Raw genomic sequence first — 18506 nt, 5'->3', positions numbered from 1 at the left:
GGAGAAGGAGAATGAGAAAAGAACTGACCTGATTGGAGTTTGGGAAAACTAAAAGACAACTTTTAACTTTTTCTAGCTTCTTACTTTCTTAGAATTAGGTGGCTGGGTGCATAAGGACACATGTGGTGCCAAAAGGTGAAAAGAAAAGCGATCAGCTTTTCTCTTTTAACTTTTTTCTTCTTTTTGAATTTCTTACCTTTTATCGCTTTTTCTCGCCTTTCCTCACCTTGCCTAGGTAGTGCTTGGTTGAAGTTGCCTCTCTTGGAGGTTTCCTAAGTGAGGTGCTTGGATTTTGCCTCATCTGAGCACTTAGGCGAGCAGCTGAGCACCTCGTGACACACTAGTTCCTCCTTCTATTGACATGTTGAAAACTAACTCTTTGTAAATATTAGGACAATTAAAGAGAGTCAAGGATAATTCTTCTAATGGAAATGAAAGAAAATGCTCCCTATATTGATTGAATGACTAATAGTGAATCACCTTTGATAATCACTATTTAGAAGCCTTTTGTCTTTGCTAAAAACATTACCTCTCTACAAGTTAAATCCTCCAAGATTAATGGGTCCATAATTCCAAGATAATGTCTATAACATTATCCTAGAGGTGAGCTTGAGGAGTCTCTTGCTATAACTGCAATTGAACCACAATTCCTAGATTGATTTTGTAATGACCCAAGTCAAGGGCTGTCACTGGTGCTAGGGATTAAGTCAACTGAAGGCTGTTGGAGCCCATAGCAAGCCTATAAACCTATTAAACATACACATGTTCCTGTATCTCATGGTCCAAGCATACTTTAAATTGTTATACTTTAGTCTTTTCATACATACTTAGACATTCATAACATAAATATGGTTCACAATTTGGACTTTTACATACAAAGAAAAATCACTTAACTGTATTGGTAGAACATACATACATCCTTTCAAAGGAGAAACATCTTACATTGCTTAAACTTAAAATATTATATAACTCCAACTTTTTGTAATTTCTCGCACAGTACTATCCATTTACAATCTATATGTCCAACTACCCATACGTCATGCATAAAGAAGAGTGCCATAGCTACCCCTATTGCTCTCTCTCCAAAGAACTCTTCTAATCCTGTATACCTGCACCTGGGGCTAGGGGAAGGGGGTGACCTTACACTAGCTCAATGAGTAAATTTACCAATCATAAATGGGTTTTCACATCATAAATATTTCACATAAGATGGACTTTATCACCAGTAACTCCCCTAATCTAATGTGCCCAGCTTATACAAAGGCTTCTTAGGACTTTTGCTTAAAACATAACCTGTGTCATGCACCAGAGGCATCGTAAAGATCTCCCCTTGGATTCTATGGATCCATAACATACGTAATATAGCATAGTCATAAACATGGGGGAATTTTGTGGGCCATGCATAATCCATCATGCACCAACAACAACTATGTAATTATGTAACATATTCGTGTTATAGATAAATGCTCCCTAAATACATATGACATAATGCATGAGGATTATCATAAATTAAATTTAAAAAGTTTGCATTTATTAAGGCCAGAATTACTTATCTCTTGAAGCCTATCAACCACCTAACTTGAATGGTAGTTATCCTCGAATCCTGAACTTCCCGAGTGCCTCAAGTTCAATCCTAAAGCATTAGACCTTAAAGAGTTATGCAAGTTCTAAAACTTTATACACATAATAAACATCTTATTCTAGGCCCTTAGGAACCATTAAACCATGTTTTGGAACCTTAAGAAGGGAGAACAAGTTAGGTAGAACCTACTCAGTTGCCAAATTCCTGGACTTCGACTACTGTATTCTTAGGATTCCGATGGCCCTTTTTGTTCAGTGCCGATTGCAGCTATCGAAGTCTTGGACTTCGGTTATTGAACCTAGAAAATTTCTAGATGTTCTCAAGAAACTATATGCTTTGACTGCTAACACTATGATTTTCGACAGTTAAATCTAGGAATTTCTAGAATTCCCAAGTCAAAAATCTGCAATATCCTTCTCCCATTAACACCCAAACTCATTCCAAAGTTTCAAAACTTAAACAAAACATATAAACAAGTCTCTAGGCCTAAAACAACTTGAAATCATGCTTAATTCCCATATACATTAACCAAAAACTCAAATCCTAGGTTTTCCCTAAACCCAACATAACATATTTAAGGATTCCCTCAAGCCCATCAAGGGAAACTAGCCATTTAAGGCTCATAACACTTAAATATGACTAAACTAATAATAAAACATGCAATTTCAACATAAAATCACAAAACCTTAACCCTAACATGCATAAACTTCCCAAAACTCATCTTAACCACAACTTCAAATGAAATTGAAATTATAGAAACTTAGTTCCTCGTTAACCTATTTAGATCTACCTATTAGATCAAGAAGAAAATAATGTTACCTCTTTTCTTAGAGTTTGGAGGTGAGAGAATCAAATAGCCAAAGCTTGAATCTACTCTCCCAAACTTCTAAGTGGAAGAATCCACCTTGAAACTTTGAAAAGCCCAAGGAAATCTCCTCAAAACCCTCCTTGAATGCTCCAGTAGTTGAGAGAGAGGGAAAAAGAGAAAAACCCAAGTGTTTTGGTAGAAACATAGGCTTTGGTCCCTTTTATACCTCAATGTCGAAGGGCTTTCAGTTGCCAAAAGTCTACCTTTTGGCTACTGGAGTCTACTCTGTCCAAAAAGTGTGTTTAAATCGAAAAGGGACCTTGACTATCGAAAGTTTATCCTTTGATTGCTGAAGTTTTTTCTTCCTAAAACACCCATTTAAAACTTATAGGGATGAAATCCTTTAAAACATTATCATTTTTAAATATATTTTGAACATGTCAAACACACATACATAAGCATATACAATTTCTACCACCTTTCCCTTCATCTGTGAAATCTTTGAATTCACTAGGATATTCCATCTGCGATAAAAATTCCAACATTGGGAAATGTTGCATGTTACATTTTCCTCCCCTTAAAAACATTCATCCTCGAATGTTAAAACAAACACATGATACATGAACACTCAAAGAATAACATAGACAAACATAAAAAAATATACCTAGAATAGGTGAGGATATTAATGTAACATAAAGTCACGGGTCTTCCACGTGCATTCTTTCATGTTATGGCGATTTCACAACACTTTGACAATAGGTATCCCCTTGTTCATTAGCTTCCTTATTTAAATATCTATAGTTCGGATTGGTTGTTCAACATAAGAAAGATCTTCTGAAATTTCCATGTCTGGTTCACTTATAACATTGCTCATATTTGATACATACTTCCATTGCATAGAAAAATGGAACACCATATGAATCCTCTCCATTTCTGATGGCAAAGCTAACTTATAACATACATTTTTTATCCTTTGCAACACTTCATATGGTCCTATATATCTTGGAGCTAGTTTGCCTCTCCTTCCAAACTGAACGACACCCTTCATTGGAGATAACTTTAAAAGCATCATATCCCCCTCCTAGAAAACTACTTCTCTTTTATGGAGATCTGCATAGCTCTTCTGTCTATTGGCTGCTGTCTTTAACCTTGTCCTGATTAAAGGCTTAGCTTGATTGGTGATTTCCACTCCATTTTTGCTAAGGCTCTTTCACTTACTTCTTGCTAACATATAGGAGACCTATACTTCCTTCCGTACAGAGCTTTATATGGTACCATTGTGATGCTAGAGTGATAGCTATTGTTGTAAGCAAATTCAACTATAGGAAGGTACTTTTTCCATGATTCTTCAAAGTCAAGTATGCATATTTTTAGCATATCCTCCAAATTTTGTATGGTCCTTTCTGACTGTCCATCTGTCTGAGGATGAAAAGTCATGCTAAAGTCTAACCCAGTGCTTAAATCATTTTGAAGATAGTGCCAAAATCTGGACATGAACTGCAGCCTTTGTCAGAGACTATTGTTGTTGGAGCTCCATGCAGCCTTATTATCTCTGCCACGTATACATGAGCCAACTTATCCACAGAATAGTTATCTCTTAGAGGAATAAAGTGAGTAGTCTTGGTTAACTTGTTCACTATAACCCATATCGAGTCATGTCTATTGGAGGCTACTGGTAACCCCACAACAAAGTCTATGGCTACATTTTCCTATTTCCATTTTTGAATGGGTAATGGGTTAAACATTCCCGTTGGCCTTTGATGCTTCATCTTCACTCTTTGATGGACCTCACAAGTAGACACAAACTGTGTGATCTCCTTCTTCAGGGAAGGCCACTAGTACACCTTCTTTAGATCTTGATACATTTTGGTGCACCCGAATGTACACTATACCTAGCATTATGAGCTTCTCTCATAATGTCTTCCTTGAATCAGTTATCATCAGGTACACATAGCCTGTTACCATACCTCAACACTCCTTTCTCATTAAATCGAAACTCACTATGCTTGTCTTTCTGTACGGCCTCTACTATATTTACTAACTCAAGGTCTTCATGCTATTTCTCTGCTATCTGCCTCAGGTACTGTAACACCCTAGGCAAATCCTACATCGGCAAAACACGGGAGAGATACTGGGTTTATAAGTTGGTGGTTCGTAACCCCTAATGACGCGTTTTAAAACCGTGAGGGCTTCGACCCAGAGCGGACAATATCACTAGTGGGCCGGGCTATTACATTTGTGGTATCAAAGCCGCTCCGCGTGCAACCTTGAACTATGGTGGGGCAAACCTTAGCGAGGACGCTGAGTCCCATAAGGGGGGTGGATTGTAACACCCTAGGCAAATCCCACATCGACAAAACACGGGAGAGATGCTGGGTTTATAAGTTGGTGGTTCGTAACTCCTAGTGACTCGTTTTAAAACCGTGAGGGCTTCGGCCCAGAGCAGACAATATCACTAGTGGGCCGGGCCGTTACATTAGTGGTATCAGAGCAAAGGTTTAGGCGGTCCTAGACCTAGATAGATAGAAAGAAATAGTTGCATCACATGCATGGGCCTTTAGATAGAGTCGAGGTGACACTAATGTAGATTTGTTCTTTATCTATTTTATAGGATCGATGGCATCTGATCCTTCAGAGCACGGACCTCCAGGACCGATAGAGGAGGAAGTAGAAAGTCACGCACCTGCACCTGCATTTAGTCAGGGGCGTAGTAGCAGTAGAGCAGAACCATCGTTGGGTACTTTAATAAGGACACAACAGGCCTTCTTAGAGAAAATGACTCAATTGCTCCGTCAGGTCACTGGAGCTATGCCACCACCTCCCCAGCTAGTATATAGGACCCCAGTAGAGAGAGTTAGAAATGATGAGCGGTTTAGGAGAGCGAGCGGTGCAAGAGAGTGCGGACACAGCTAGTCAGCGTAGGCCTCTGAGAGAAAGAGACCCGAGGGTCTCGGGGTTAGATCAGAGCGAGAGAAGCAGGCGAGAGGTTCGAATTGCCTCGAGGAGAGGAGGTCAGATGAGTGTATCAATTGGCAATTTTGTGGGTCCTATAGCACGGAGATCAACCCCGATGCCAGTTTGTACACATTGTAGGAAGAACCACAGAGGAAAGTGTAGATTGCTAATGGGTGGATGTTTCAGATGTGGGTGCATTTTTTTTGAGAGATTGCCCATGGAGGAGTGCTCCCACAGCTCCACCACAAACTCAGAAGTTTGCCCCGACAGTACAGAGGGGTAGAAGACCGATGAGACCAGAGATAGTTGGTACATCATAAAGAGCTTCTAAGACTATAGAACACCCTGAGGCTGAAGTAACATCCCGCGTGTACGCTATGGCTCGAGAGGAGCCAAATCCGGTAGACGTTATCAGAGGTACATTTCCTAATTATAATATCTTTAAGTATGTATTGATAGACCCTAACTATGTTCACCCCTATATATGCATTGTACCTCCTGTTGAAAGAGGATACCAATAGATGGGTCAGAAGATGACATACTTGTCACCAACCCTTTAGGTCACCAGGTGATTGTAGATTATCAATCGAAAAGGATCGTGTTAAAGATAATAGATGGAAATGAGAAGGGGGCTGTATATGAGATGAAAGAAGATGAGTACAGAACTGGTTGAAAAAAAAAAGAGTTAGTCTATTGGGATATACCGTGGTAACTATGCAATGCTCTTGATGTTTGTGCTGTAAGCTGCAGATTACAGTATCGACTTGGGACTATTGTGTAGAGCTATGTATTTTCAATAGTAAATTGAGATAAGGATAAGATTGTAGAACAAGGATTAATAAGACAGACTAAAAAAAAAAAGTAAAGTATTATAACACAAAAAGGCGAAAAGACAAGGAGATAGCGGTCCCTTGATTAATTACACTATGTAAATTTCGAGGACGAAATTTAATTTAGAGGGGAAGAATTGTAACACCCTAGGCAAATCCCACATCGGCAAAACACGGGAGAGATACTGGGTTTATAAGTTGGTGATTCGTAACCCCTAATGATGCTTTTTAAAACCGTGAGGGCTTCGGCCCAGAGTGGACAATATCACTAGTGGTAGGGCGTTACATTTGTGGTATCAGTGCTCGCGTGCAACCTTGAGCGATGGTGGGGCAAACCTCGTGAGGCCCGAGTCCCATACGGGGGGTGGATTGTAACACCCTAGGTAAATCCCACATCGGCAAAACACGGGAGAGATGTTGGGTTTATAAGTTGGTGGTTCGTAACTCCTAGTGATGGGTTTTAAAACCGTGAGGGCTTTGGCCCAGAGCGGACAATATCACTAGTGGGCCGGGCCGTTACATTTGTTAAAACGCGTCATTAGGGATTACGAACCACCAACTTATAAACCCAACATCTCTCCCGTGTTTTGCCGATGTGGGATTTGCCTAGGGTGTTTCAATCCACCCCTTTATGGGACTTAGCGTCCTCGCTGAGGTTTGCCCCACCATCGTTCAAGGTTGCACGCGGAGCGGCTCTGATACCACAAATGTAATGGCCAGGCCCACTAGTGATATTGTTCGCTCTAGGCCGAAGCCCTCACGGTTTTAAAACGCGTCATTAGGGGTTACGAACCACAAACTTATAAACCCAGCATCTCTCCCGTGTTTTTGCCGATGTGGGATTTGCCTAGGGTGTTACATATCCCACTGGCGTGACATCTTCTAGTGTAAAAATTTTACTTTTTTCTAGTAAATTTAATTTTTCCTTGATTGTGTTATTCATTTTTGGTCAATCATTTCCAAGTCTGCATTCTTCTACAGACTTAGTTTCTTGATCCTCATCATCTTTCACATATTAAGCGCTATATTATATGCAAATATGTTATCGATAACTATATTTTTTCGGTTCCACCATTTTTCAAACATGACATAATTTAGTGAGATCTTTTCATTTTTACTGATTTTAAGTACCTGAATTTTGTCTGAAAATTTATTAGTCAGGTCTTGCAATGAGTTGCATCCTTTAATAAATGATTCTGCCAAACAATTTCGTGTGTGAACTTTATTCCAATTGACATGCTCACAGGCAAATTATTTGTGCAAGTAATCTTGCAAATGCCAAACTGCAGGATGATAATAAGCACATATGTGACCATTTAGTTGACGCATCAATAAAATCATAAAATATCTAAATGGTCCACACGGTGGATGTATGGGGTTGCATATATAATCTACGTTCTAAAAATTTAGGGGATTCAATTCCAACTTTAGTTAGTGATGGCCTAACAATCAATTTACCTTGAGAAAAAAACAACATATGAGAATTCATTAAATTGGAGAACCTTCTGGATTTTCAATGAATGACCACACAAATTCTTGATAATTACAGTGTCTTTGTTCTTATGGGAGTTGAAAAAACCATATTTGGTATGATTAATCGAAAGAGTAAGAACAAATATATCATAACCGAGGTGAATCGTCACTCAATACTCTTAAGATACAAAAGTAATTCATAATTCTAAGTCTCTTAACACTGCAAAAAAAAAAAAAAGGGTAAGAGCGATGAATTGACGGATCCATTGTTGATAATATAGGTTGGCGACAAATCTGTTGCTGAAGCCTGTTAACGGCAAGGTTTTCAGCAATGATTATAATTTGTTGCTAATCCATAGCTAATTCAAAAATTGACGTTCATCAATGGATTTTAGTATATCATTGAAAGCTTCATCACTAAAGTATTAGCAACATATTAGTGAAGTATTAGCGATGAATTAGCAAAAAAATCCATCTCTGATCCATCACTAATAAATATTATTTGCAATGAATATTTCATTCGTCACTAAATTCGTTTTTGACACTTATATTTTCTTGCAGTGTAAAAATGCTAAAATTTTCTATTAACTATCACTTCTTAATTTTTTAAAACACTCTAAAGGAATTACAGTCAATGACTTGATATTTGAGAACTGCTATTTTTTAAGTTTCTGATTTCTGCACACTGATCTCTTTTTCTATTAATGCTGCAGGAATTGTGCAAATACTTTCCAATACCAAGTGTAAGAACTTTTCTTTCTTCATTTTCATAGCTACTAATTATAACAAATGCTTAAAATATAGCTTTTAGAATTGCCATGAGTAAGAAATTTTGCTAATAATTACTTTTTTCTAATTGAGATTTAATTCCAACTATATTTAACCTAATTATATCCTCTAATCCGATAGCTTACAAACATGAATTACACCTAAAGAAACTGCCAAAAGGTGGAAAACATTAAACAACCTCTGCACATTATAATTATTTATAATTTAATTATAATTATAATAAAATTTTATAGTATAATTTTTTATTTTTTCTTAATTTTAAGATATGTAATCCTTGAAATTCTATAATTAAATAAAATACTAAAAAAATAAAACATTTAAAATGTATTTCAAAAATTCAATAATTAAAATAAATATTAATCAAATATTTAATATTTTCATTACGTAAAACGATTTTAGTATTAATAGAAAAACTTGATCACACATCATAACCTTGATATTATGACCTTAATTTTCAAATGTACTCTATTAAAGGTTAAATTTTCAACAAAAATATATTATTATAACTATTTTCAATTTAATTTAATTATTTGATTTTAACTTAAATTATGAATTGCTCCGAAATTACTTTACTAAAATATGATTCAATTAAAATTAGTAAATAATTGCATTTATCAGTCTTTTAACATCAATGGACAACATAATTTAAATTTTATGAATTGAAAACGGTTATTAAAGAAAGAGCAATATAATAAATTAGCTTTTTAAATAATATATTCAATATGGAGGCTTTGAGTATTAGAAATAATTTACTGGAAGAAATAATTATTCAAACTATAAAAGTTGAGACCATAATAATGATAATGATACTTAAAAAGAAATAAAAGGAGATTAGAATAAGCATAAAAGCAAAACTAATTAGTCAAGTCTTTTATTCTGATTCTCAATCCCAATTACTCTGGCTAAGAAGCATTCTTTCTTTGTATTAATGATTTGATGAAATGAAATTATCACTATCCATCTACTAAGAAAAATAAAAATAAAAAAAATCCTTATAAGTGACTGTAGCTTTGTCGATTCCTTATGTATTATTTAACCTTCTTTTTTGTATGTCATTTGTTTAACTTAGCTTATTTTTTTGGATTCGACAGATTTGCTTTACCTACTAAAAAATTTGTATGTTTAAAATGATAATAAGAAAAAGGGAGAAAATAATAATGTATCACCAACATAAAGTTACATTTCTTCTATGTTAAAATAAAGTGTTCTACTATTAATGAGTTTTAATTCAATGGTATTCATATGGTCATCAAAACTGTAAAATCTTAAATTCCAGTTATAGAAAAAAAGAGGTATTCTATTAAGCAAAATACACAGACATACTAATTAGACATAAGTTTTAGAGTTTGATCTAATCAGTAAATGTGTGTATGCTCCAAATTTATTTTTGTTAAAATTAGCAAATAAGCTTTAGGTCATGTTTACTATAAATGAATTCCATAAAATTTTGTGAAATTCATTTATAAATATAAAATTTGAATGTTTGATTGAAATGAAAATTCATATAGAATTCTTAATAATCAATTCTATAAAATTTATTATAACTAAATCAAATTTCATTAAAATTAATAAAATTTACAAATGAATCTAAGCTTAAAATCACATATATTTTAAGTGATAACATTACTCTCTTTTATTATGTACCATTCTTGTAACGACTCAACTAGGAGGCCGTTATTAATGCTAGGGAATGGGTCAGCTTAAGGTTGTCGGAACCTATAGTAAGCCTGAAAACCTGTTAAACATATAATCATTTCATATAACCAAAAACCTAAGCAACTCACAAGCAAATTTACTTTAGCATTTCCATCATATCATAAAACATTTTCTTTTAAAAATGGCTCAGATTTTGAATCTAATCACATTTCTCACAAAATGCTAAAGTGTAATTAATATTTCTATTCATACATAGTACAAAAGAGTGCTTATGGATTTAGGTGTATATACAACTATTCTATTCTTTTCCTTACACATTACGTAGCGTAGTCCTTTGAAACTAAGTGTAGTATCTAACATTTCATGCATCACATGTCCATTATACAACTCAAGTACACAAATGAACTTGCTAAAACTTTGCCTCTTACTAGCTCTTCCAGAAGATAACTTAAATCCTGTAAGGCTTCACCTGGGGTTAAGGGAAAGGGGTAAGCTTGGGTAAGCTTGGTGAGTAAACCAACTAAAATATTTATCATATTATTCAGTTCATACAAATGCAATGCATCAATCATAAGAGTTTACACATCATAAAAAATTCACTTAAGATTGACTTATCACCAATGATTCCTAATAACCAATTTGCTCGGCTTATATAGATGCTCCTTAGGACTTCCTCTTAAATTCATAATTAATGCATTCAGCTCATAAAAAAGCTCCTAGGATCTTCCTCTATCATAAATAGTGAGCTAGGGACTTATTAGGCCCCACCTGGTCTTACCATATAACATCATGCATGACAACAATATATAACATATCGATACCATGAGGAAACCAGTGGGTCATCCAACATCTATTGTGCATCAACAATTATTATGCAATAATGTAACATATTCGTGTTCTAGATATATACAACTTAATAATATCATGAAATATGCATGTGAATTATCATAGCTGTCATTAATATTCATTTAAAGAGTTGCATTCTTTTAGGTTAGTATTACTCACCTCTTGAAACCTATCAAACACCGTAATCACGAATGGTAGGTAATCCTTAACTGTATCCTTTTGAGTTTCTCACATTTCGATCCTATAAAAGATGGATCCTAATGAGTTATCAGGATCTTTATAACTCTATACATATATCATACAACATATTCTAGGTCCAAAAGGTGTCTAAAAATAAGTTTTGGAATCTTAAAACAAAAAGGGAAATAAGGCAGGCAAAACCAACTTTGGCTGCTGAAGTAAGGAACATCGACTATCGAAGTCCTAAACCTTAAATGCCCTTTTTGGGCAATAGCTACTCCGGCTACTGAAGTCTTGAACTTTAAAAACTCTTAAGAAACGACATCTACTTTGGCTACCAAAATAATGATTTTTGTAGCCGAACTTAGAAATTTTCAAAATTTTCAATTCAAATTCTGTAGAAAACCATACGCCCAAAACCTTCAAAAACTCATCTCTTAAAAGCTAAAAACTTCAATGTAACACCCTAGGCAAATCCCACATCGACAAAACACGGGAGAGATGCTGGGTTTATAAGTTGGTGGTTCGTAACCCCTATTGACGCGTTTTAAAACCGTGAGGGCTTCAACCCAGAGCGGACAATATCACTAGTGGGCCGGGCCATTACATTTGTGGTATCAGAACCGCTCCGCGTGCAACCTTGAACGATGGTGGGGCAAACCTCAGCGAGGACGCTGAGTCCCATAAATTGTAACACCCTAGGCAAATCCCACATCGACAAAACACGGAAGAGATGCTGGGTTTATAAGTTGGTGGTTCGTAACCCCTATTGACGCGTTTTAAAGCGTGAGGGCTTGGGCAGGCGGACAATATCACTAGTGGGCGGGCCATTACATTTATGGTATCGAGCGCTCGCGTGCAACCTTGAGCGATGGTGGGGCAAACCTCGGCGAGGATCTTTGAGTCCCATAAGGGGGTGGATTGTAACACCTAGGCAAATCCACATCGACAAAACACGGGAGAGATCTTTGGGTTTATAAGTTGATGGTTCGTAACCCTATTGGCGCGTTTTAAAACCGTGAGGGCTTGGCCAGGCGGACAATATCACTAATGGGCGGCGTTACATTTGTGGTATCGAGCGCTCGCGTGCAACCTTGAGCGATGGTGGGGCAAACCTCGGAGGCCGAGTCCCATAAGGGGGGTGGATTGTAACACCCTGGGCAAATCCCACATCGACAAAACACGGGAGAGATGCTGGGTTTATAAGTTGATGGTTCCTAACCCCTATTGACGCGTTTTAAAACTGTGAGGGCTTCGGTCCAGAGCGGACAATATCACTAGTGGGCCGGGCCATTACATTTGATACCACTAAATGTGACGCCCCTTACCCGTCTATTGTATAGTCGAGCAAGAAGTGCCACATTCGGTGCCGGAGCACCCTATCTTGTCTTGTCATGTCTATTGTAAATTTTAATGTCATTTAAATCAGGTAATTTATGTGTAGAATTTTTTTTTTATATATATATCTTATTTCTGTGGAGACCCGGACAGATCCTCCTCTGTTTTATTAGCATCTGGCGGGTTCTACTATCATGTGTTAACATATTCATAGTCATCTCACATATTTCCATATCATATTCTCTTTTATCATATCATTCACAACTATTTATGAGATCTCAAAATGAAGTGTCATCTATTGCATTCATATGGAAATTCATAGATAATAAATTATAAGTTTTCATTTCAAGTCCAAAATAAAAATACATCATAAACTAGTAATTACATCATGACTAGACATAATGAATCAAAATACTAGTCTACACATGGGCCCTACCAAAATACAAAAGACTGATGAGGTGACTCTGATCGGTGGCAGATCTGGTCAGAACTCTGTCCGAATACTACTGTGGCAGCTGCTGATCTTCAGTACCTACGCGATGGAAAACCAACGCGCTAAGCATAACGCTTAGTGGTGCATAATTTATAATAACAATAATTAAACAATTGAATTAATATTTTGAAATCATAAATTCTGGACATTTTTTTATTACACTTTGGAAACAATTAAAATTATTGGGATCTTTCCTGTTTACTTATTGTATATTCAGTATTAATTAATTATTATCAATGCCCAAGAAACCTATAACAAATTATGAAAGCTGGATAAATGGGAGTATACGGGTTAGACAACCATATGTCTATCCAGTATACATCATCCTGCACGAGGCGGTATCGGGCACGAGACCATTGTCGGGCTTGTAAAGCGAGAAATAAAGTGGGCACAATGGCGATAAGTAGGCATATAGCACTGTAGAACAATCACACGGACATATATTGTCGGTTCATGATTTGCTCGTAAGCGATCGCTATCTGTGGTCCCTAATTGGTATACCAATTTATCCAAACTAAATAAATAAGTCTAGGTATACTATGGGCAATTAAACATTTTTAATTATTTTAGCACTATTCACATTACTATTTTCTAGTCTTGTTCATTGGTACCATTAATTTCATATTAATGGGACATTAGTCCCAATTTACATATTCATATCATTTTTAATATTTAATTATCCTTATGAGTATTTTAATTATCATATATAGCATTTTTCCCATGAACCTTTCTTTAGGTTCATGTTGATGTGTTATCTTTATCTAGGAATTTGACTAGGTTAGGATGTCTATTTAGTCACACTTCCTTCATAACAATTGTTCCTATATGTTTAAACTTGAATTTCAGTTTTTGAATCACTGAATTTGGAGTTATAGAACTCAAGTTATGGTCAAAATACCATAACTGGTCCTTTTGCCTCTAAGCTGTCCAGAATTTACAATTTCTGGTCAATAAACTTTGACCAGTCATTTGATCATTTTATTGTCATTTTTAGACTTAGGATCCTTCACAAGATATGTTCCTCTATGTCTTAGGGACTCCCAGGTACAATTTCATAATTTTTTTTTTTAAGCTTGGTATAGTGAGTTATAGTCAGTGTATTAACGTGGACTCTCAGTCCTATAAGGGCAATAACCAACTTCAGGGTAGTATGTTTGACCCTCTTTTTAGGGTCTTTACACTTAGGATTGGGCAAAGGTGTCTAAATCAATGTTGTAGCCCTAAGTATCATGTTTTTAGATCATATTTGCACATCTTAAATGGAATTTCCTAGTGGGAGTTATGTCCAAATGAACACACGGGTATCAAATGGCATTCTGGGTTCAACTTAACATTTTCCAGATTTCAATTCCTAACTTTGGCTAATATTTTCCCTAGGATGCAATGGTTTCTAGAGCTTGGTCAAAACATAAAAATTGTTGTGCTATGTCTTATAAAACTTTTGGCACTAGTTTCACTCAATTTTCAGCTTTGGAGACTAAGTTATGGCATTTTTGCCAAAACTGGTCAAGCATACCAAAGGAACAGTATTTTTGGACAATTTCTAGGTTGGCAGTTTCAGTGACCCAATTTGTGCTACCAATTTGAATTGGTTAAAGGCTAAACTGGGTTAAGTGGTCTTCATGAAAAGTGTATCTCTATGTCTAAACTTTCCATGGGTAAAATTTTAGGTTATTTGGACCAGTATAGAGAGAGTTATGACCAAATGAACACGTACTGTTCATTTGGTCATTTTCTGGGTTGGCAGTTTCAGTGACCCAAATTTGTGCTAAAAATTTGAATTTGTTAAAGGCAAAACTGGGTTAAGTGGTCCTCATGAAAAGTGTAGCCCTATGTCTAAACTTTTCATGGGTAAAATTTTAGGTCATTTGGACCAGTATAGAGAGAGTTATGACCAAATGAACACGTACTGTTCATTTGGTCATTTTCTGGTTTGGGTGCAGGGAAATCCGAATTTGGGCAGTATTTAGCTCAAGTTTTGGACAGAATTTGGGCATGGTTTCTTCATGGAAAATAGGCTATTTTGGGTCTAGTTTCACCTCCAATTGGCCTTATACCAATTGGGGTAACACAATTTTATTTATGGCCTAAAATGTACACTGCCCTCAACAAACACAACCTGCAGAAAATTGACACTTTCAAAACTCAATCTCCTCCAACTTCCTTACTTCAATTTGCATGCAATACACTTCTATAAGCAACAATCTCATCCCAATTAGGTCAAATTTCAAGCATTTACACAAAATCTCCAAGTCATGTACACAAACCCTAATTTCCAAGTTTCAAACTCAATCAATTCAATCCCTTTTCACTTCTCATACATATAATCATATCAATTATCATCTCTAAACTCATTTACATTATTTGAACACAATAAAGCCCAACATATTTCATGGCTGCCAAAATTTGGGGACATCATCGGTTCATGAATTTCTTGTTAATTTCTTGAAATTTCCACTTATCTCAAGTCACTTTCAAGTATTAAAAGAAGAAGGAAGGGAGAAAAGCACTAACCTCTTGTGACCCAACTTGAAAATTTTCCCAAAACTTCAACTTTCCCAAAACTTCAACTTTCCTTCTCCCTATGGGTACCTAGAGCTTCCTTATGATGTGGGCTAAATTTTTAATGAAGGGGACCATGGGTTTTGGTGGATAAACGAAGAGAAACTCAAGCTCAAAGCTTGAGCAAAAATGGTGGAGGGGAGAGAACATGGAGACGGCAAGGAGAAAGAGAAGAGGAAATGAAGAAGACTTGTGGTTGGTGAATTTTTGTCTCTTGTGTCTTATATATATATATATATATTCTATAATTATTGTACTTTATTTTTTTTAAATGCCATAAGTCTATTTCCTTTCTTTTCTTTTCTTTCCTTTTCTTTTCTTTTCTTTTCTTCTTCTTTCTCTTCTCATTTTCCAAATTCAAATTCATAAATTTAATTTATGTTAATTATTTTATTTCCTAATTTTAATTTGACATTTAAGTCAAAATTCACCTCTAGGGGTAAAATGACCAAAATGCCTTTCATGGTGCTCATCGGGTTATTTTTATTATTTTATACCAATTTATAAATTCTCTAAACTTTAATTTATTTTTCTCAAAATTTTTCCTATTTTTTTTTAATATTTATTTCATTAATTTATGTCTCCTCACTATAGTTTAAGTGTAGTTCCAAATATCACAGTATCCAGAGCAGGACATTAGTCGTCGAACGAGTAAAATGTACGGACTACCTACGGTGAGGGCGTTACAATTCTTCCCCTCTAAATAAAATTTCGTCCTCGAAATTTACACAGTGTAATTAATCGAGGGACCGCTATCTCCTTGTCTTTTCACCTTTTTGTGTTATAATACTTTACCTTTTTTTTTTTTTAGTCTGTCTTATTAATCCTTGTTCTACAATCTTATCCTTATCTCGATTTACTATTAAAAATACGTAGTTCTACACAATAGTCCCAAGTCGGTACTGTAATCTGCAGCTTACAGCACAAACATCAAGAGCATTGCATAGTTACTATGGTATATCCCAATAAAATAACTCTTTTTTTTTTTCAACCAGTTCTGTACTCATATTCTTTCATCTCATATACAACCTCCTTCTTCAAATGTAATGGCCCGGCCCACTAGTGATATTGTCCACTCTGGACCGAAGCCCTCACGGTTTTAAAACGCGTCAATAGGGGTTAGGAACCATCAACTTATAAACCCAGCATCTCTCCCGTGTTTTGTCGATGTGGGATTTGCCTAGGGTGTTACAATCCACCCCCCTTATGGGACTCAACGTCCTCGCTGAGGTTTGCCCCACCATCGTTCAAGGTTGCACGCGGAGCGGCTCTGATACCACAAATGTAACGGCTCGGCCCACTAGTGATATTGTCCGCTCTAGGCCGAAGCCCTCACGGTTTTAAAACTCGTCAATAGGGGTTACGAACCATCTACTTATAAACCTTGCATCTCTCCCGTGTTTTGTCGATGTGGGATTTGCCTAGGGTGTTACAATCCACCCCCCTTATGGGAATCAGCGTCCTCGCTGAGGTTTGCCCCACCATCGTTCAAGGTTGCACGCGGAGCGGCTCTGATACCACAAATGTAATGGCCCGGCCCACTAGTGATATTGTCCGCTCTGGACCGAAGCCCTCACGGTTTAAAAACGCGTCAATAGGGGTTAGGAACCATCAACTTATAAACCCAGCATCTCTCCCGTGTTTTGTCGATGTGGGATTTGCCTAGGGTGTTACATTCAATCAAACCACACAAACACTTCTCATAACATCCATTAACTCAAAATAGCTTGAGAAAGCTACATGCATCCATCAATAGATAAAATCTATAAGATTTTCACAAGTCATTTAACCCTAACACAACCAAAAACCCCAATTTTCACAAAAACCACTTCCAACATAACTTTGAAAACTCTCAACTAGTATAAGAAACCCCAACAAACAAGTCATGCATCCAAAATTCTTAAAAAAACCAAAATAAAGGAAAAAATAATAATTTCATTGCATAAAAGCTCAAATCAAAACTCGCATGCAATAACTTTAAAAACTTCTTTCTCATAGCTTTTTCACACTCTTATCTAAATACAAAACCAAAGAAAACAAAGCATGCATTCCATACTTTCTCCAAAACTCATCATAAGAGGCTAGCTTTCCTTGAAGCTTCATAAAGCCCCTTGACCGCTTTAATCCACTCCTAGCTTCTTGCCAAGGAAAGAACTAACACAAGTCCCTTGCTCACAAGGATGAATTTTGTGGAGAAAATGGGTTTTTGCATGCAATAATGAAATGAGAGAAAAGGGAAAACTATTTTTTTTTTAACTTCTTTCCTCAAAAACCAAAATGAAAGAATATATATACCCCTAGTTATTGAGAGACTTTTGGCTATAGAAAGCTTAGTTTTTGGCTGTCAAAGTCCTTGATACTAGAAGAACACCTCGGCAGTTAAAAGAGACGTTTGGTTATTGAAAGTCCAACTTTCAGTTGTGAAAGTTTATACTGTCCAAAAAGAATCTTATACTCTTCACTTTGCAAAAACAAACAAATGAACAACCATTCATATAGACTCTATAACATAGCATTTGCAAACATATAAAACTTACCACTATTTTCTTTATCCGTGAAACCCTAAGTTTCATAAGAATTTCCCATCAACGATAGGAGTTCTAATATCGAAAAATGGTGTATGTTACATTCTCCCCCCTTACAAACATTCATCCTTGAATGTTAAAATAAACAAATATAAACATACCTAAAACAAGTGGGGATATTACTATAACATGAAGTCATGGGTTTCCCAGGTGCATTCTTCCATGTTATGGTGACTCTATAGGACTTTAACCATAGGTATCTCTTTATTCCTCAACCTCTTGAATTACGTGTCTACAATTGAAATAGGCTATTCAACATAAGAAAGATCTTCTGAAATTTCTGTGTCCGATTCACTTCTAACCCTGTTCGGATTTGACATAAACTTTAGTAGCATAAAAACTTGCAAAATCAGATGGATCCTTTCCATTTTTGGTGGTAAAGATAGGTTGTAAGATATATTCCTGACCT

The sequence above is a fragment of the Hevea brasiliensis genome, chromosome 1 (genome assembly GCF_030052815.1).
Source record: "Hevea brasiliensis isolate MT/VB/25A 57/8 chromosome 1, ASM3005281v1, whole genome shotgun sequence".
In the NCBI taxonomy this organism is placed as follows: domain Eukaryota; kingdom Viridiplantae; phylum Streptophyta; class Magnoliopsida; order Malpighiales; family Euphorbiaceae; genus Hevea; species Hevea brasiliensis.
Note: the sequence above shows the minus strand (reverse complement) of the source record.